This window comes from Saccoglossus kowalevskii, chromosome 13 (assembly GCF_978046115.1).
Source record: "Saccoglossus kowalevskii chromosome 13, keSacKowa6.1, whole genome shotgun sequence".
Taxonomy (NCBI): domain Eukaryota; kingdom Metazoa; phylum Hemichordata; class Enteropneusta; family Harrimaniidae; genus Saccoglossus; species Saccoglossus kowalevskii.
Genome location: NC_140653.1, coordinates 26,934,012 through 26,952,266, shown reverse-complemented (window position 1 = coordinate 26,952,266; position 18,255 = coordinate 26,934,012). Strand labels below are relative to the sequence as shown.

The 18,255-nt window shown below is 37.8% G+C and overlaps 7 non-coding genes across 7 annotated transcripts; all 7 read left to right on the top strand.

Moving 5' to 3' along the window:
- The first annotated feature begins 1,330 nt into the window (after positions 1–1,330).
- Positions 1,331–1,415, top strand: TRNAR-UCU (transfer RNA arginine (anticodon UCU)). The gene is given in 2 exon segments: positions 1,331–1,367; positions 1,380–1,415. It is a non-coding gene; the product is annotated as a tRNA-Arg (tRNA).
- A 2,559-nt stretch (positions 1,416–3,974) lies between these two features.
- TRNAR-UCU (transfer RNA arginine (anticodon UCU)) lies at positions 3,975–4,059 on the top strand. The gene is given in 2 exon segments: positions 3,975–4,011; positions 4,024–4,059. It is a non-coding gene; the product is annotated as a tRNA-Arg (tRNA).
- A 2,558-nt stretch (positions 4,060–6,617) lies between these two features.
- Positions 6,618–6,702, top strand: TRNAR-UCU (transfer RNA arginine (anticodon UCU)). The gene is given in 2 exon segments: positions 6,618–6,654; positions 6,667–6,702. It is a non-coding gene; the product is annotated as a tRNA-Arg (tRNA).
- A 2,558-nt stretch (positions 6,703–9,260) lies between these two features.
- On the top strand, positions 9,261–9,345 carry TRNAR-UCU (transfer RNA arginine (anticodon UCU)). Its single transcript is given in 2 exon segments — positions 9,261–9,297; positions 9,310–9,345. It is a non-coding gene; the product is annotated as a tRNA-Arg (tRNA).
- Positions 9,346–11,901: 2,556 nt separating this feature from the next.
- On the top strand, positions 11,902–11,986 carry TRNAR-UCU (transfer RNA arginine (anticodon UCU)). The gene is given in 2 exon segments: positions 11,902–11,938; positions 11,951–11,986. It is a non-coding gene; the product is annotated as a tRNA-Arg (tRNA).
- A 280-nt stretch (positions 11,987–12,266) lies between these two features.
- On the top strand, positions 12,267–12,351 carry TRNAR-UCU (transfer RNA arginine (anticodon UCU)). The gene is given in 2 exon segments: positions 12,267–12,303; positions 12,316–12,351. It is a non-coding gene; the product is annotated as a tRNA-Arg (tRNA).
- A 2,195-nt stretch (positions 12,352–14,546) lies between these two features.
- TRNAR-UCU (transfer RNA arginine (anticodon UCU)) lies at positions 14,547–14,631 on the top strand. The gene is given in 2 exon segments: positions 14,547–14,583; positions 14,596–14,631. It is a non-coding gene; the product is annotated as a tRNA-Arg (tRNA).
- The last annotated feature ends 3,624 nt before the right edge of the window (positions 14,632–18,255 follow it).

The following is an 18,255-nucleotide window of genomic DNA, read 5'->3' as shown; positions in this document are numbered from 1 at the left end:
AACACATTTGTAGCGCAAGTAAACAGACGGCATTTTACAGAAGGGGGCGGCAATCCATTGACAAAGTTTTCTTGAATATCCTTACAAATGCGAAAATTGGTATAGGAATTCGAAACTATAAATCAACCAAAACATACCACATGTGTATCATTGCTATACGCTTTCTCGTCCCATGCGTATCGTATAAAGAATACTATGGCATTACATATTGACAACACCCATTTTACAGCCAATGTTATGTTGAACTTATTACCGGTGTTAGATATTGCTGGTCGGTTTGATTGGAAGAATGTCTGCGGTTACGTAGATGGTAAATCGCACAGCAAAGGTAAGTAAATGTGCTCTACTTTAAATAATTATGTCTCACTGAATTAACTTCAAAATGGATTATAGTGGTTTAGGTCACGTAATGTTGTATCACGATTGCTACAGACACAAATATGTGTTTTTTTTATTTTTACAGGTAGTTATGTTGGCAGGAAATCAAGTCGCTATATCTACAGCGAGACACAGTCGGTTTTATTAGAAGTAATATTTACAACTACTACGGAGTATCTAAATCGCGACATGCGCAAGCGTATCGCCATAATTACCAACTTATCGGAAAAGTCAATTATGGTAAGTGAGAGCATTATGTGTGCACCAAAGTATGTTATAATGTAAGCGAACAGTTTCTTGTTGTTCATTATACAATAATCTATTTTATTCACTTTTCAGAAGTGGTTTCAAAATCGTCGGGGTCAAAAACGGAGGCAAGAACGGAAAAGAGATGCCGTGTTATATGCTAAGCACCATCAAGCACCAATACAAAAGTTGAAAGAATCGACGACGCGTTTTCCGTCCGTGCGAAGTCGAGGAAAATCAGTGGACACTCGACTTGATGTCCTACCAGCAACGCCTTCCCTCAGTGAATATATTGGTGTTCCACAATCCAGTAGTACACCAAGGCATTGTAGTGATACGAAGATACAAAATTGCAGTACACATTCCAGTGGTATCCTGACAGACGTCTATCAAAGTGAAATAGAAATATGTAGTACACCTTGTAAAGACGTGTCATCAGATTTGTCATTTAATGGAATTACTGATTTAGATCGTACTCTGTGTCCATTAGTCATTTGCGAAGCTTCATATTCTGTTTGAGAAAAGCATTTATTCGTGGTTAGTCATTTTAATTTCGTGTACATAATACGTTATAATAAAATATAAATAAAAAATACATATTGTGTATTCAATTGTGAGTCACGATCGAAAGGAACAGTGTGATCTGGTCAAACGTTGTGATGTAAAAAATAAAAATACCTTGCATACGAAGCTGGCGATATGCAGTGTCTCCGTGGCGCAACGGATAGCGCGTCGGACTTCTAGTTGAAACAGTTATTCGGAGGCTGTGGGTTCGAATCACACCGGAGATGGCTCTTCTTTTAAGTCACGATGGACATGTTTTGTTCAAATTGTCGTCAATAGTCTTAACATATTGGACAGTTGTAGCTCTCCTCGGTACTAATAATTAGGAAAGACCGAGACCTTCGACTGAGATTAAAATATTCTGCACGCATTTTGATGGAATGAACCAATATAAAAAAAATGGCTTCCAATGGTATAAAAAGCCAACTGGTTGTAGCGATACAAGGTGTTTGGTGTTGTGATGTAACAAATAAAAATATCTTGCATATGAAGCAGGCGGTATGCTGTGTCTCCATGGCGCAACGGATAGCGCAACGGACTTCTAGTTGAAAAAGTTATTCGGAGGCTATGGGTTCGAATCCCACCGGAGATGCTTCTTCTTTTAAGTCGCGATGGATTTGTTTTGTTAAAATCGTCGTCAATGGTCTTAACATATTGGACAGTTATAGCTCTCCTCGGTGCTAATAATTAGAAAGACCGAGACCGTCGACTGAGATTAAAATATTCTACACGGATTTTGATGTAATGAACCAAATACAAAAATGGCTACTAATGGTATAAAAAGCCAACTGATTGTAGCGATACTAGGTGTTTGATACGTGTTCTACACGAGCCTTTGTAAGATCAACCGAAATATAAAAATAATTACCTAATTCCATCAACATACATGTCCTTGCTTATCCCCAACGTCTACATGGAATGACGTTGAATGCTCTTTAACATGTTGTTGAAGCACCGTCACTCGGTAAATGTTGGTGAGTTGAAACATAATCAACCGGAACAATCACAGAGTTAGTGAGTTTTCACGATCCGCGGATTATTAATTAGCATTCAAATTGTTAACACATTTGCCAAAAGTTAACACATTTGCCATGATATTAGAAAGCCGGCATTTTTGAAAGAAAAGCAGTTCTCTATTGGAGTCTTGTTCAATTTAACGTCAGTGTTCTGTCCGAATTAAACAGCAGTTTCTTACCTATGTGTCAATAATTAAAGAACACCAACAAGAGAAGAGCGTCGGATGAGATTTATAATTCCATACACATTTTGAAATGGTATACTCATTAATAAACACAACAAAATCGCCGCAGCCAGTAGACGTTTTTTTTTTGTTTTGTCGAAGCGCCATCACTCGGTGAATGCCGGCAAGTTCAATCATTAACAGCTTTACACATCCGAGTTCCTGTGTCTTTTCACGTTATATGGAGTGTTAATTGGCATAACAACACTGCGAGTTAACACATTTGTAGCGCAAGTAAACAGACGGCATTTTACAGAAGGGGGCGGCAATCCATTGACAAAGTTTTCTTGAATATCCTTACAAATGCGAAAATTGGTATAGGAATTCGAAACTATAAATCAACCAAAACATACCACATGTGTATCATTGCTACACGCTTTCTCGTCCCATGCGTATCGTATAAAGAATACTATGGCATTACATATTGACAACACCCATTTTACAGCCAATGTTATGTTGAACTTATTACCGGTGTTAGATATTGCTGGTCGGTTTGATTGGAAGAATGTCTGCGGTTACGTAGATGGTAAATCGCACAGCAAAGGTAAGTAAATGTGCTCTACTTTAAATAATTATGTCTCACCGAATTAACTTCAAAATGGATTATAGTGGTTTAGGTCACGTAATGTTGTATCACGATTGCTACAGACACAAATATGTGTTTTTTTTATTTTTACAGGTAGTTATGTTGGCAGGAAATCAAGTCGCTATATCTACAGCGAGACACAGTCGGTTTTATTAGAAGTAATATTTACAACTACTACGGAGTATCTAAATCGCGACATGCGCAAGCGTATCGCCATAATTACCAACTTATCGGAAAAGTCAATTATGGTAAGTGAGAGCATTATGTGTGCACCAAAGTATGTTATAATGTAAGCGAACAGTTTCTTGTTGTTCATTATACAATAATCTATTTTATTCACTTTTCAGAAGTGGTTTCAGAATCGTCGGGGTCAAAAACGGAGGCAAGAACGGAAAAGAGATGCCGTGTTATATGCTAAGCACCATCAAGCACCAATACAAAAGTTGAAAGAATCGACGACGCGTTTTCCGTCCGTGCGAAGTCGAGGAAAATCAGTGGACACTCGACTTGATGTCCTACCAGCAACGCCTTCCCTCAGTGAATATATTGGTGTTCCACAATCCAGTAGTACACCAAGGCATTGTAGTGATACGAAGATACAAAATTGCAGTACACATTCCAGTGGTATCCTGACAGACGTCTATCAAAGTGAAATAGAAATATGTAGTACACCTTGTAAAGACGTGTCATCAGATTTGTCATTTAATGGAATTACTGATTTAGATCGTACTCTGTGTCCATTAGTCATTTGCGAAGCTTCATATTCTGTTTGAGAAAAGCATTTATTTGTGGATAGTCATTTTAATTTCGTGTACATAATACGTTATAATAAAATATAAATAAAAAATACATATTGTGTATTCAATTATGAGTCAAGATCGAAAGGAACAGTGTGATCTGGTCAAACGTTGTGATGTAAAAAATAAAAATACCTTGCATACGAAGCTGGCGATATGCAGTGTCTCCGTGGCGCAACGGATAGCGCGTCGGACTTCTAGTTGAAACAGTTATTCGGAGGCTGTGGGTTCGAATCCCACCGGAGATGGCTCTTCTTTTAAGTCACGATGGACATGTTTTGTTCAAATTGTCGTCAATAGTCTTAACATATTGGACAGTTGTAGCTCTCCTCGGTACTAATAATTAGGAAAGACCGAGACCTTCGACTGAGATTAAAATATTCTGCACGCATTTTGATGGAATGAACCAATATAAAAAAAATGGCTTCCAATGGTATAAAAAGCCAACTGGTTGTAGCGATACAAGGTGTTTGGTGTTGTGATGTAACAAATAAAAATATCTTGCATATGAAGCAGGCGGTATGCTGTGTCTCCATGGCGCAACGGATAGCGCGTCGACTTCTAGTTGAAAAAGTTATTCGGAGGCTATGGGTTCGAATCCCACCGGAGATGCTTCTTCTTTTAAGTCGCGATGGATTTGTTTTGTTAAAATCGTCGTCAATGGTCTTAACATATTGTACAGTTATAGCTCTCCTCGGTGCTAATAATTAGAAAGACCGAGACCGTCGACTGAGATTAAAATATTCTACACGGATTTTGATGTAATGAACCAAATACAAAAATGGCTACTAATGGTATAAAAAGCCAACTGATTGTAGCGATACTAGGTGTTTGATACGTGTTCTACACGAGCCTTTGTAAGATCAACCGAAATATAAAAATAATTACCTAATTCCATCAACATACATGTCCTTGCTTATCCCCAACGTCTACATGGAATGACGTTGAATGCTCTTTAACATGTTGTTGAAGCACCGTCACTCGGTAAATGTTGGTGAGTTGAAACATAATCAACCGGAACAATCACAGAGTTAGTGAGTTTTCACGATCCGCGGATTATTAATTAGCATTCAAATTGTTAACACATTTGCCAAAAGTTAACACATTTGCCATGATATTAGAAAGCCGGCATTTTTGAAAGAAAAGCAGTTCTCTATTGGAGTCTTGTTCAATTTAACGTCAGTGTTCTGTCCGAATTAAACAGCAGTATCTTACCTATGTGTCAATAATTAAAGAACACCAACAAGAGAAGAGCGTCGGATGAGATTTATAATTCCATACACATTTTGAAATGGTATACTCATTAATAAACACAACAAAATCGCCGCAGCCAGTAGACGTTTTTTTTTTGTTTTGTCGAAGCGCCATCACTCGGTGAATGCCGGCAAGTTCAATCATTAACAGCTTTACACATCCGAGTTCCTGTGTCTTTTCACGTTATATGGAGTGTTAATTGGCATAACAACACTGCGAGTTAACACATTTGTAGCGCAAGTAAACAGACGGCATTTTACAGAAGGGGGCGGCAATCCATTGACAAAGTTTTCTTGAATATCCTTACAAATGCGAAAATTGGTATAGGAATTCGAAACTATAAATCAACCAAAACATACCACATGTGTATCATTGCTATACGCTTTCTCGTCCCATGCGTATCGTATAAAGAATACTATGGCATTACATATTGACAACACCCATTTTACAGCCAATGTTATGTTGAACTTATTACCGGTGTTAGATATTGCTGGTCGGTTTGATTGGAAGAATGTCTGCGGTTACGTAGATGGTAAATCGCACAGCAAAGGTAAGTAAATGTGCTCTACTTTAAATAATTATGTCTCACTGAATTAACTTCAAAATGGATTATAGTGGTTTAGGTCACGTAATGTTGTATCACGATTGCTACAGACACAAATATGTGTTTTTTTTATTTTTACAGGTAGTTATGTTGGCAGGAAATCAAGTCGCTATATCTACAGCGAGACACAGTCGGTTTTATTAGAAGTAATATTTACAACTACTACGGAGTATCTAAATCGCGACATGCGCAAGCGTATCGCCATAATTACCAACTTATCGGAAAAGTCAATTATGGTAAGTGAGAGCATTATGTGTGCACCAAAGTATGTTATAATGTAAGCGAACAGTTTCTTGTTGTTCATTATACAATAATCTATTTTATTCACTTTTCAGAAGTGGTTTCAGAATCGTCGGGGTCAAAAACGGAGGCAAGAACGGAAAAGAGATGCCGTGTTATATGCTAAGCACCATCAAGCACCAATACAAAAGTTGAAAGAATCGACGACGCGTTTTCCGTCCGTGCGAAGTCGAGGAAAATCAGTGGACACTCGACTTGATGTCCTACCAGCAACGCCTTCCCTCAGTGAATATATTGGTGTTCCACAATCCAGTAGTACACCAAGGCATTGTAGTGATACGAAGATACAAAATTGCAGTACACATTCCAGTGGTATCCTGACAGACGTCTATCAAAGTGAAATAGAAATATGTAGTACACCTTGTAAAGACGTGTCATCAGATTTGTCATTTAATGGAATTACTGATTTAGATCGTACTCTGTGTCCATTAGTCATTTGCGAAGCTTCATATTCTGTTTGAGAAAAGCATTTATTCGTGGTTAGTCATTTTAATTTCGTGTACATAATACGTTATAATAAAATATAAATAAAAAATACATATTATGTATTCAATTATGAGTCAAGATCGAAAGGAACAGTGTGATCTGGTCAAACGTTGTGATGTAAAAAATAAAAATACCTTGCATACGAAGCTGGCGATATGCAGTGTCTCCGTGGCGCAACGGATAGCGCGTCGGACTTCTAGTTGAAACAGTTATTCGGAGGCTATGGGTTCGAATCCCACCGGAGATGCTTCTTCTTTTAAGTCGCGATGGATTTGTTTTGTTCAAATTGTCGTCAATAGTCTTAACATATTGGACAGTTGTAGCTCTCCTCGGTACTAATAATTAGGAAAGACCGAGACCTTCGACTGAGATTAAAATATTCTGCACGCATTTTGATGGAATGAACCAATATAAAAAAAATGGCTTCCAATGGTATAAAAAGCCAACTGGTTGTAGCGATACAAGGTGTTTGGTGTTGTGATGTAACAAATAAAAATATCTTGCATATGAAGCAGGCGGTATGCTGTGTCTCCATGGCGCAACGGATAGCGCATCGGACTTCTAGTTGAAAAAGTTATTCGGAGGCTATGGGTTCGAATCCCACCGGAGATGCTTCTTCTTTTAAGTCGCGATGGATTTGTTTTGTTAAAATCGTCGTCAATGGTCTTAACATATTGGACAGTTATAGCTCTCCTCGGTGCTAATAATTAGAAAGACCGAGACCGTCGACTGAGATTAAAATATTCTACACGGATTTTGATGTAATGAACCAAATACAAAAATGGCTACTAATGGTATAAAAAGCCAACTGATTGTAGCGATACTAGGTGTTTGATACGTGTTCTACACGAGCCTTTGTAAGATCAACCGAAATATAAAAATAATTACCTAATTCCATCAACATACATGTCCTTGCTTATCCCCAACGTCTACATGGAATGACGTTGAATGCTCTTTAACATGTTGTTGAAGCACCGTCACTCGGTAAATGTTGGTGAGTTGAAACATAATCAACCGGAACAATCACAGAGTTAGTGAGTTTTCACGATCCGCGGATTATTAATTAGCATTCAAATTGTTAACACATTTGCCAAAAGTTAACACATTTGCCATGATATTAGAAAGCCGGCATTTTTGAAAGAAAAGCAGTTCTCTATTGGAGTCTTGTTCAATTTAACGTCAGTGTTCTGTCCGAATTAAACAGCAGTATCTTACCTATGTGTCAATAATTAAAGAACACCAACAAGAGAAGAGCGTCGGATGAGATTTATAATTCCATACACATTTTGAAATGGTATACTCATTAATAAACACAACAAAATCGCCGCAGCCAGTAGACGTTTTTTTTTGTTTTGTCGAAGCGCCATCACTCGGTGAATGCCGGCAAGTTCAATCATTAACAGCTTTACACATCCGAGTTCCTGTGTCTTTTCACGTTATATGGAGTGTTAATTGGCATAACAACACTGCGAGTTAACACATTTGTAGCGCAAGTAAACAGACGGCATTTTACAGAAGGGGGCGGCAATCCATTGACAAAGTTTTCTTGAATATCCTTACAAATGCGAAAATTGGTATAGGAATTCGAAACTATAAATCAACCAAAACATACCACATGTGTATCATTGCTACACGCTTTCTCGTCCCATGCGTATCGTATAAAGAATACTATGGCATTACATATTGACAACACCCATTTTACAGCCAATGTTATGTTGAACTTATTACCGGTGTTAGATATTGCTGGTCGGTTTGATTGGAAGAATGTCTGCGGTTACGTAGATGGTAAATCGCACAGCAAAGGTAAGTAAATGTGCTCTACTTTAAATAATTATGTCTCACTGAATTAACTTCAAAATGGATTATAGTGGTTTAGGTCACGTAATGTTGTATCACGATTGCTACAGACACAAATATGTGTTTTTTTTATTTTTACAGGTAGTTATGTTGGCAGGAAATCAAGTCGCTATATCTACAGCGAGACACAGTCGGTTTTATTAGAAGTAATATTTACAACTACTACGGAGTATCTAAATCGCGACATGCGCAAGCGTATCGCCATAATTACCAACTTATCGGAAAAGTCAATTATGGTAAGTGAGAGCATTATGTGTGCACCAAAGTATGTTATAATGTAAGCGAACAGTTTCTTGTTGTTCATTATACAATAATCTATTTTATTCACTTTTCAGAAGTGGTTTCAGAATCGTCGGGGTCCAAAACGGAGGCAAGAACGGAAAAGAGATGCCGTGTTATATGCTAAGCACCATCAAGCACCAATACAAAAGTTGAAAGAATCGACGACGCGTTTTCCGTCTGTGCGAAGTCGAGGAAAATCAGTGGACACTCGACTTGATGTCCTACCAGCAACGCCTTCCCTCAGTGAATATATTGGTGTTCCACAATCCAGTAGTACACCAAGGCATTGTAGTGATACGAAGATACAAAATTACAGTACACATTCCAGTGGTATCCTGACAGACGTCTATCAAAGTGAAATAGAAATATGTAGTACACCTTGTAAAGACGTGTCATCAGATTTGTCATTTAATGGAATTACTGATTTAGATCGTACTCTGTGTCCATTAGTCATTTGCGAAGCTTCATATTCTGTTTGAGAAAAGCATTTATTCGTGGTTAGTCATTTTAATTTCGTGTACATAATACGTTATAATAAAATATAAATAAAAAATACATATTGTGTATTCAATTATGAGTCAAGATCGAAAGGAACAGTGTGATCTGGTCAAACGTTGTGATGTAAAAAATAAAAATACCTTGCATACGAAGCTGGCGATATGCAGTGTCTCCGTGGCGCAACGGATAGCGCGTCGGACTTCTAGTTGAAACAGTTATTCGGAGGCTGTGGTTTCGAATCCCACCGGAGATGGCTCTTCTTTTAAGTCACGATGGACATGTTTTGTTCAAATTGTCGTCAATAGTCTTAACATATTGGACAGTTGTAGCTCTCCTCGGTACTAATAATTAGGAAAGACCGAGACCTTCGACTGAGATTAAAATATTCTGCACGCATTTTGATGGAATGAACCAATATAAAAAAAATGGCTTCCAATGGTATAAAAAGCCAACTGGTTGTAGCGATACAAGGTGTTTGGTGTTGTGATGTAACAAATAAAAATATCTTGCATATGAAGTAGGCGGTATGCTGTGTCTCCATGGCGCAACGGATAGCGTGTCGGACTTCTAGTTGAAAAAGTTATTCGGAGGCTGTGGGTTCGAATCCCACCCAAGATGCTTCTTCTTTTAAGTCACGATGGATTTGTTTTGTTAAAATCCTCGTCAATGGTCTTAACATATTGGACAGTTATAGCTCTCCTCGGTGCTAATAATTAGAAAGACCGAGACCGTCGACTGAGATTAAAATATTCTACACGGATTTTGATGTAATGAACCAAATACAAAAATGGTTACTAATGGTATAAAAAGCCAACTGATTGTAGCGATACTAGGTGTTTGATATGTGTTCTACACGAGCCTTTGTAAGATCAACCGAAATATAAAAATAATTACCTAATTCCATCAACATACATGTCCTTGCTTATCCCCAACGTCTACATGGAATGACGTTGAATGCTCTTTAACATGTTATTGAAACACCGTCACACGCTAAATGTTGGTGAGTTGAAACATAATCAGCCGGAACAATCACAGTGTTAGTGAGTTTTCACGATCAGCGGATTATTAATTAGCATTCAAATTGTTAACACATTTGCCAAAAGTTAACACATTTGCCATGATATTAGAAAGCCGGCATTTTTGAAAGAAAAGCAGTTCTCTATTGGATTGTTTTGTTCAATTTAACGTCAGTGTTCTGTCCGAATTAAACAGCAGTATTTTATCTAAGTGTCAATAATTAAAGAACACCAAATAGAGAAGAGCGTCGGATGAGATTTATAATTCCATACACATTTTGAAATGGTATACCCATTAATAAACACAACAAAATCGCCGCAGCCAGTATACGTTTTTTTGTTTTGTCGAAGCGCCATCACTCGGTGAATGCCGGCAAGTTCAATCATTAACAGCTTTACACATCCGAGTGCCAGTGTCTTTTCACGTTATATGGAGTGTTAATTGGCATAACAACACTGCGAGTTAACACATTTGTAGCACAAGTAAACAGCCGGCATTTTACAGAAGGGGGCGGCAATCCATTGACAAAGTTTTCTTGAATATCCTTACAAATGCGAAAATTGGTATAGGAATTCGAAACTATAAATCAACCAAAACATACCACATGTGTATCATTGCTACACGCTTTCTCGTCCCATGCGTATCGTATAAAGAATACTATGGCATTACATATTGACAACACCCATTTTACAGCCAATGTTATGTTGAACTTATTACCGGTGTTAGATATTGCTGGTCGGTTTGATTGGAAGAATGTCTGCGGTTACGTAGATGGTAAATCGCACAGCAAAGGTAAGTAAATGTGCTCTACTTTAAATAATTATGTCTCACCGAATTAACTTCAAAATGGATTATAGTGGTTTAGGTCACGTAATGTTGTATCACGATTGCTACAGACACAAATATGTGTTTTTTATCTTTACAGGTAGTTATGTTGGCAGGAAATCAAGTCGCTATATCTACAGCGAGACACAGTCGGTTTTATTAGAAGTAATATTTACAACTACTACGGAGTATCTAAATCGCGACATGCGCAAGCGTATCGCCATAATTACCAACTTATCGGAAAAGTCAATTATGGTAAGTGAGAGCATTATGTATGCACCAAAGTATGTTATAATGTAAGCGAACAGTTTCTTGTTGTTCATTATACAATAATCTATTTTATTCACTTTTCAGAAGTGGTTTCAGAATCGTCGGGGTCAAAAACGGAGGCAAGAACGGAAAAGAGATGCCGTGTTATATGCTAAGCACCATCAAGCACCAATACAAAAGTTGAAAGAATCGACGACGCGTTTTCCGTCCGTGCGAAGTCGAGGAAAATCAGTGGACACTCGACTTGATGTCCTACCAGCAACGCCTTCCCTCAGTGAATATATTGGTGTTCCACAATCCAGTAGTACACCAAGGCATTGTAGTGATACGAAGATACAAAATTGCAGTACACATTCCAGTGGTATCCTGACAGACGTCTATCAAAGTGAAATAGAAATATGTAGTACACCTTGTAAAGACGTGTCATCAGATTTGTCATTTAATGGAATTACTGATTTAGATCGTACTCTGTGTCCATTAGTCATTTGCGAAGCTTCATATTCTGTTTGAGAAAAGCATTTATTCGTGGTTAGTCATTTTAATTTCGTGTACATAATACGTTATAATAAAATATGAATAAAAAATACATATTGTGTATTCAATTATGAGTCAAGATCGAAAGGAACAGTGTGATCTGGTCAAACGTTGTGATGTAAAAAATAAAAATACCTTGCATACGAAGCTGGCGATATGCAGTGTCTCCGTGGCGCAACGGATAGCGCGTCGGACTTCTAGTTGAAACAGTTATTCGGAGGCTGTGGGTTCGAATCCCACCGGAGATGGCTCTTCTTTCAAGTCACGATGGACATGTTTTGTTCAAATTGTCGTCAATAGTCTTAACATATTGGACAGTTGTAGCTCTCCTCGGTAGTAATAATTAGGAAAGACCGAGACCTTCGACTGAGATTAAAATATTCTGCACGCATTTTGATGGAATGAACCAATATAAAAAAAATGGCTTCCAATGGTATAAAAAGCCAACTGGTTGTAGCGATACAAGGTGTTTGGTGTTGTGATGTAACAAATAAAAATATCTTGCATATGAAGTAGGCGGTATGCTGTGTCTCCATGGCGCAACGGATAGCGCGTCGGACTTCTAGTTGAAAAAGTTATTCGGAGGCTGTGGGTTCGAATCCCACCGGAGATGCTTCTACTTTTAAGTCACGATGGATTTGTTTTGTTAAAATCGTCGTCAATGGTCTTAACATATTGGACAGTTATAGCTCTCCTCGGTGCTAATAATTAGAAAGACCGAGACCGTCGACTGAGATTTGAATATTCTACACGGATTTTGATGTAATGAACCAAATACAAAAATGGCTACTAATGGTATAAAAAGCCAACTGATTGTAGCGATACTAGGTGTTTGCTATGTGTTCTACACGAGCCTTTGTAAGATCAACCGAAATATAAAAATAATTACCTAATTCCATCAACATACATGTCCTTGCTTATCCCCAACGTCTACATGGAATGACGTTGAATGCTCTTTAACATGTTATTGAAGCACCGTCACACGGTAAATGTTGGTGAGTTGAAACATAATCAACCGGAACAATCACAGTGTTAGTGAGTTTTCACGATCCGCGGATTATTAATTAGCATTCAAATTGTTAACACATTTGCCAAAAGTTAACACATTTGCCATGATATTAGAAAGCCGGCATTTTTGAAAGAAAAGCAGTTCTCTATTGGATTGTTTTGTTCAATTTAACGTCAGTGTTCTGTCCGAATTAAACAGCAGTATTTTACTTAAGTGTCAATAATTAAAGAACACCAAATAGAGAAGAGCGTCGGATGAGATTTATAATTCCATACACATTTTGAAATGGTATACCCATTAATAAACACAACAAAATCGCCGCAGCCAGTATACGTTTTTTTGTTTTGTCGAAGCGCCATCACTCGGTGAATGCCGGCAAGTTCAATCATTAACAGCTTTACACATCCGAGTGCCAGTGTCTTTTCACGTTATATGGAGTGTTAATTGGCATAACAACACTGCGAGTTAACACATTTGTAGCACAAGTAAACAGCCGGCATTTTACAGAAGGGGGCGGCAATCCATTGACAAAGTTTTCTTGAATATCCTTACAAATGCGAAAATTGGTATAGGAATTCGAAACTATAAATCAACCAAAACATACCACATGTGTATCATTGCTACACGCTTTCTCGTCCCATGCGTATCGTATAAAGAATACTATGGCATTACATATTGACAACACCCATTTTACAGCCAATGTTATGTTGAACTTATTACCGGTGTTAGATATTGCTGGTCGGTTTGATTGGAAGAATGTCTGCGGTTACGTAGATGGTAAATCGCACAGCAAAGGTAAGAAAATGTGCTCTACTTCAAATAATTATGTCTCACCGAATTAACTTCAAAATGGATTATAGTGGTTTAGGTCACGTAATGTTGTATCACGATTGCTACAGACACAAATATGTGGGTTTTTTTTATCTTTACAGGTAGTTATGTTGGCAGGAAATCAAGTCGCTATATCTACAGCGAGACACAGTCGGTTTTATTAGAAGTAATATTTACAACTACTACGGAGTATCTAAATCGCGACATGCGCAAGCGTATCGCCATAATTACCAACTTATCGGAAAAGTCAATTATGGTAAGTGAGAGCATTATGTGTGCACCAAAGTATGTTATAATGTAAGCGAACAGTTTCTTGTTGTTCATTATACAATAATCTATTTTATTCACTTTTCAGAAGTGGTTTCAGAATCGTCGGGATCAAAAACGGAGGCAAGAACGGAAAAGAGATGCCGTGTTATATGCTAAGCACCATCAAGCACCAATACAAAAGTTGAAAGAATCGACGACGCGTTTTCCGTCCGTGCGAAGTCGAGGAAAATCAGTGGACACTCGACTTGATGTCCTACCAGCAACGCCTTCCCTCAGTGAATATATTGGTGTTCCACAATCCAGTAGTACACCAAGGCATTGTAGTGATACGAAGATACAAAATTGCAGTACACATTCCAGTGGTATCCTGACAGACGTCTATCAAAGTGAAATAGAAATATGTAGTACACCTTGTAAAGACGTGTCATCAGATTTGTCATTTAATGGAATTACTGATTTAGATCGTACTCTGTGTCCATTAGTCATTTGCGAAGCTTCATATTCTGTTTGAGAAAAGCATTTATTCGTGGATAGTCATTTTAATTTCGTGTACATAATACGTTATAATAAAATATAAATAAAAAATACATACTGTGTATTCAATTATGAGTCAAGATCGAAAGGAACAGTGTGATCTGGTCAAACGTTGTGATGTAAAAAATAAAAATACCTTGCATACGAAGCTGGCGATATGCAGTGTCTCCGTGGCGCAACGGATAGCGCGTCGGACTTCTAGTTGAAACAGTTATTCGGAGGCTGTGGGTTCGAATCCCACCGGAGATGGCTCTTCTTTTAAGTCACGATGGACATGTTTTGTTCAAATTGTCGTCAATAGTCTTAACATATTGGACAGTTGTAGCTCTCCTCGGTACTAATAATTAGGAAAGACCGAGACCTTCGACTGAGATTAAAATATTCTGCACGCATTTTGATGGAATGAACCAATATAAAAAAATGGCTTCCAATGGTATAAAAAGCCAACTGGTTGTAGCGATACAAGGTGTTTGGTGTTGTGATGTAACAAATAAAAATATCTTGCATATGAAGCAGGCGGTATGCTGTGTCTCCATGGCGCAACGGATAGCGCGTCGACTTCTAGTTGAAAAAGTTATTCGGAGGCTATGGGTTCGAATCCCACCGGAGATGCTTCTTCTTTTAAGTCGCGATGGATTTGTTTTGTTAAAATCGTCGTCAATGGTCTTAACATATTGGACAGTTATAGCTCTCCTCGGTGCTAATAATTAGAAAGACCGAGACCGTCGACTGAGATTAAAATATTCTACACGGATTTTGATGTAATGAACCAAATACAAAAATGGCTACTAATGGTATAAAAAGCCAACTGATTGTAGCGATACTAGGTGTTTGATACGTGTTCTACACGAGCCTTTGTAAGATCAACCGAAATATAAAAATAATTACCTAATTCCATCAACATACATGTCCTTGCTTATCCCCAACGTCTACATGGAATGACGTTGAATGCTCTTTAACATGTTGTTGAAGCACCGTCACTCGGTAAATGTTGGTGAGTTGAAACATAATCAACCGGAACAATCACAGAGTTAGTGAGTTTTCACGATCCGCGGATTATTAATTAGCATTCAAATTGTTAACACATTTGCCAAAAGTTAACACATTTGCCATGATATTAGAAAGCCGGCATTTTTGAAAGAAAAGCAGTTCTCTATTGGAGTCTTGTTCAATTTAACGTCAGTGTTCTGTCCGAATTAAACAGCAGTATCTTACCTATGTGTCAATAATTAAAGAACACCAACAAGAGAAGAGCGTCGGATGAGATTTATAATTCCATACACATTTTGAAATGGTATACTCATTAATAAACACAACAAAATCGCCGCAGCCAGTAGACGTTTTTTTTGTTTTGTCGAAGCGCCATCACTCGGTGAATGCCGGCAAGTTCAATCATTAACAGCTTTACACATCCGAGTTCCTGTGTCTTTTCACGTTATATGGAGTGTTAATTGGCATAACAACACTGCGAGTTAACACATTTGTAGCGCAAGTAAACAGACGGCATTTTACAGAAGGGGGCGGCAATCCATTGACAAAGTTTTCTTGAATATCCTTACAAATGCGAAAATTGGTATAGGAATTCGAAACTATAAATCAACCAAAACATACCACATGTGTATCATTGCTATACGCTTTCTCGTCCCATGCGTATCGTATAAAGAATACTATGGCATTACATATTGACAACACCCATTTTACAGCCAATGTTATGTTGAACTTATTACCGGTGTTAGATATTGCTGGTCGGTTTGATTGGAAGAATGTCTGCGGTTACGTAGATGGTAAATCGCACAGCAAAGGTAAGTAAATGTGCTCTACTTTAAATAATTATGTCTCACTGAATTAACTTCAAAATGGATTATAGTGGTTTAGGTCACGTAATGTTGTATCACGATTGCTACAGACACAAATATGTGTTTTTTTTATTTTTACAGGTAGTTATGTTGGCAGGAAATCAAGTCGCTATATCTACAGCGAGACACAGTCGGTTTTATTAGAAGTAATATTTACAACTACTACGGAGTATCTAAATCGCGACATGCGCAAGCGTATCGCCATAATTACCAACTTATCGGAAAAGTCAATTATGGTAAGTGAGAGCATTATGTGTGCACCAAAGTATGTTATAATGTAAGCGAACAGTTTCTTGTTGTTCATTATACAATAATCTATTTTATTCACTTTTCAGAAGTGGTTTCAGAATCGTCGGGGTCCAAAACGGAGGCAAGAACGGAAAAGAGATGCCGTGTTATATGCTAAGCACCATCAAGCACCAATACAAAAGTTGAAAGAATCGACGACGCGTTTTCCGTCCGTGCGAAGTCGAGGAAAATCAGTGGACACTCGACTTGATGTCCTACCAGCAACGCCTTCCCTCAGTGAATATATTGGTGTTCCACAATCCAGTAGTACACCAAGGCATTGTAGTGATACGAAGATACAAAATTGCAGTACACATTCCAGTGGTATCCTGACAGACGTCTATCAAAGTGAAATAGAAATATGTAGTACACCTTGTAAAGACGTGTCATCAGATTTGTCATTTAATGGAATTACTGATTTAGATCGTACTCTGTGTCCATTAGTCATTTGCGAAGCTTCATATTCTGTTTGAGAAAAGCATTTATTCGTGGTTAGTCATTTTAATTTCGTGTACATAATACGTTATAATAAAATATAAATAAAAAATACATATTGTGTATTCAATTATGAGTCAAGATCGAAAGGAACAGTGTGATCTGGTCAAACGTTGTGATGTAAAAAATAAAAATACCTTGCATACGAAGCTGGCGATATGCAGTGTCTCCGTGGCGCAACGGATAGCGCGTCGGACTTCTAGTTGAAACAGTTATTCTGAGGCTGTGGTTTCGAATCCCACCGGAGATGGCTCTTCTTTTAAGTCACGATGGACATGTTTTGTTCAAATTGTCGTCAATAGTCTTAACATATTGGACAGTTGTAGCTCTCCTCGGTACTAATAATTAGGAAAGACCGAGACCTTCGACTGAGATTAAAATATTCTGCACGCATTTTGATGGAATGAACCAATATAAAAAAATGGCTTCCAATGGTATAAAAAGCCAACTGGTTGTAGCGATACAAGGTGTTTGGTGTTGTGATGTAACAAATAAAAATATCTTGCATATGAAGTAGGCGGTATGCTGTGTCTCCATGGCGCAACGGATAGCGTGTCGGACTTCTAGTTGAAAAAGTTATTCGGAGGCTGTTGGTTCGAATCCCACCCAAGATGCTTCTTCTTTTAAGTCACGATGGATTTGTTTTGTTAAAATCCTCGTCAATGGTCTTAACATATTGGACAGTTATAGCTCTCCTCGGTGCTAATAATTAGAAAGACCGAGACCGTCGACTGAGATTAAAATATTCTACACGGATTTTGATGTAATGAACCAAATACAAAAATGGTTACTAATGGTATAAAAAGCCAACTGATTGTAGCGATACTAGGTGTTTGATATGTGTTGTACACGAGCCTTTGTAAGATCAACCGAAATATAAAAATAATTACCTAATTCCATCAACATACATGTCCTTGCTTATCCCCAACGTCTACATGGAATGACGTTGAATGCTCTTTAACATGTTATTGAAACACCGTCACACGCTAAATGTTGGTGAGTTGAAACATAATCAGCCGGAACAATCACAGTGTTAGTGAGTTTTCACGATCAGCGGATTATTAATTAGCATTCAAATTGTTAACACATTTGCCAAAAGTTAACACATTTGCCATGATATTAGAAAGCCGGCATTTTTGAAAGAAAAGCAGTTCTCTATTGGATTGTTTTGTTCAATTTAACGTCAGTGTTCTGTCCGAATTAAACAGCAGTATTTTATCTAAGTGTCAATAAT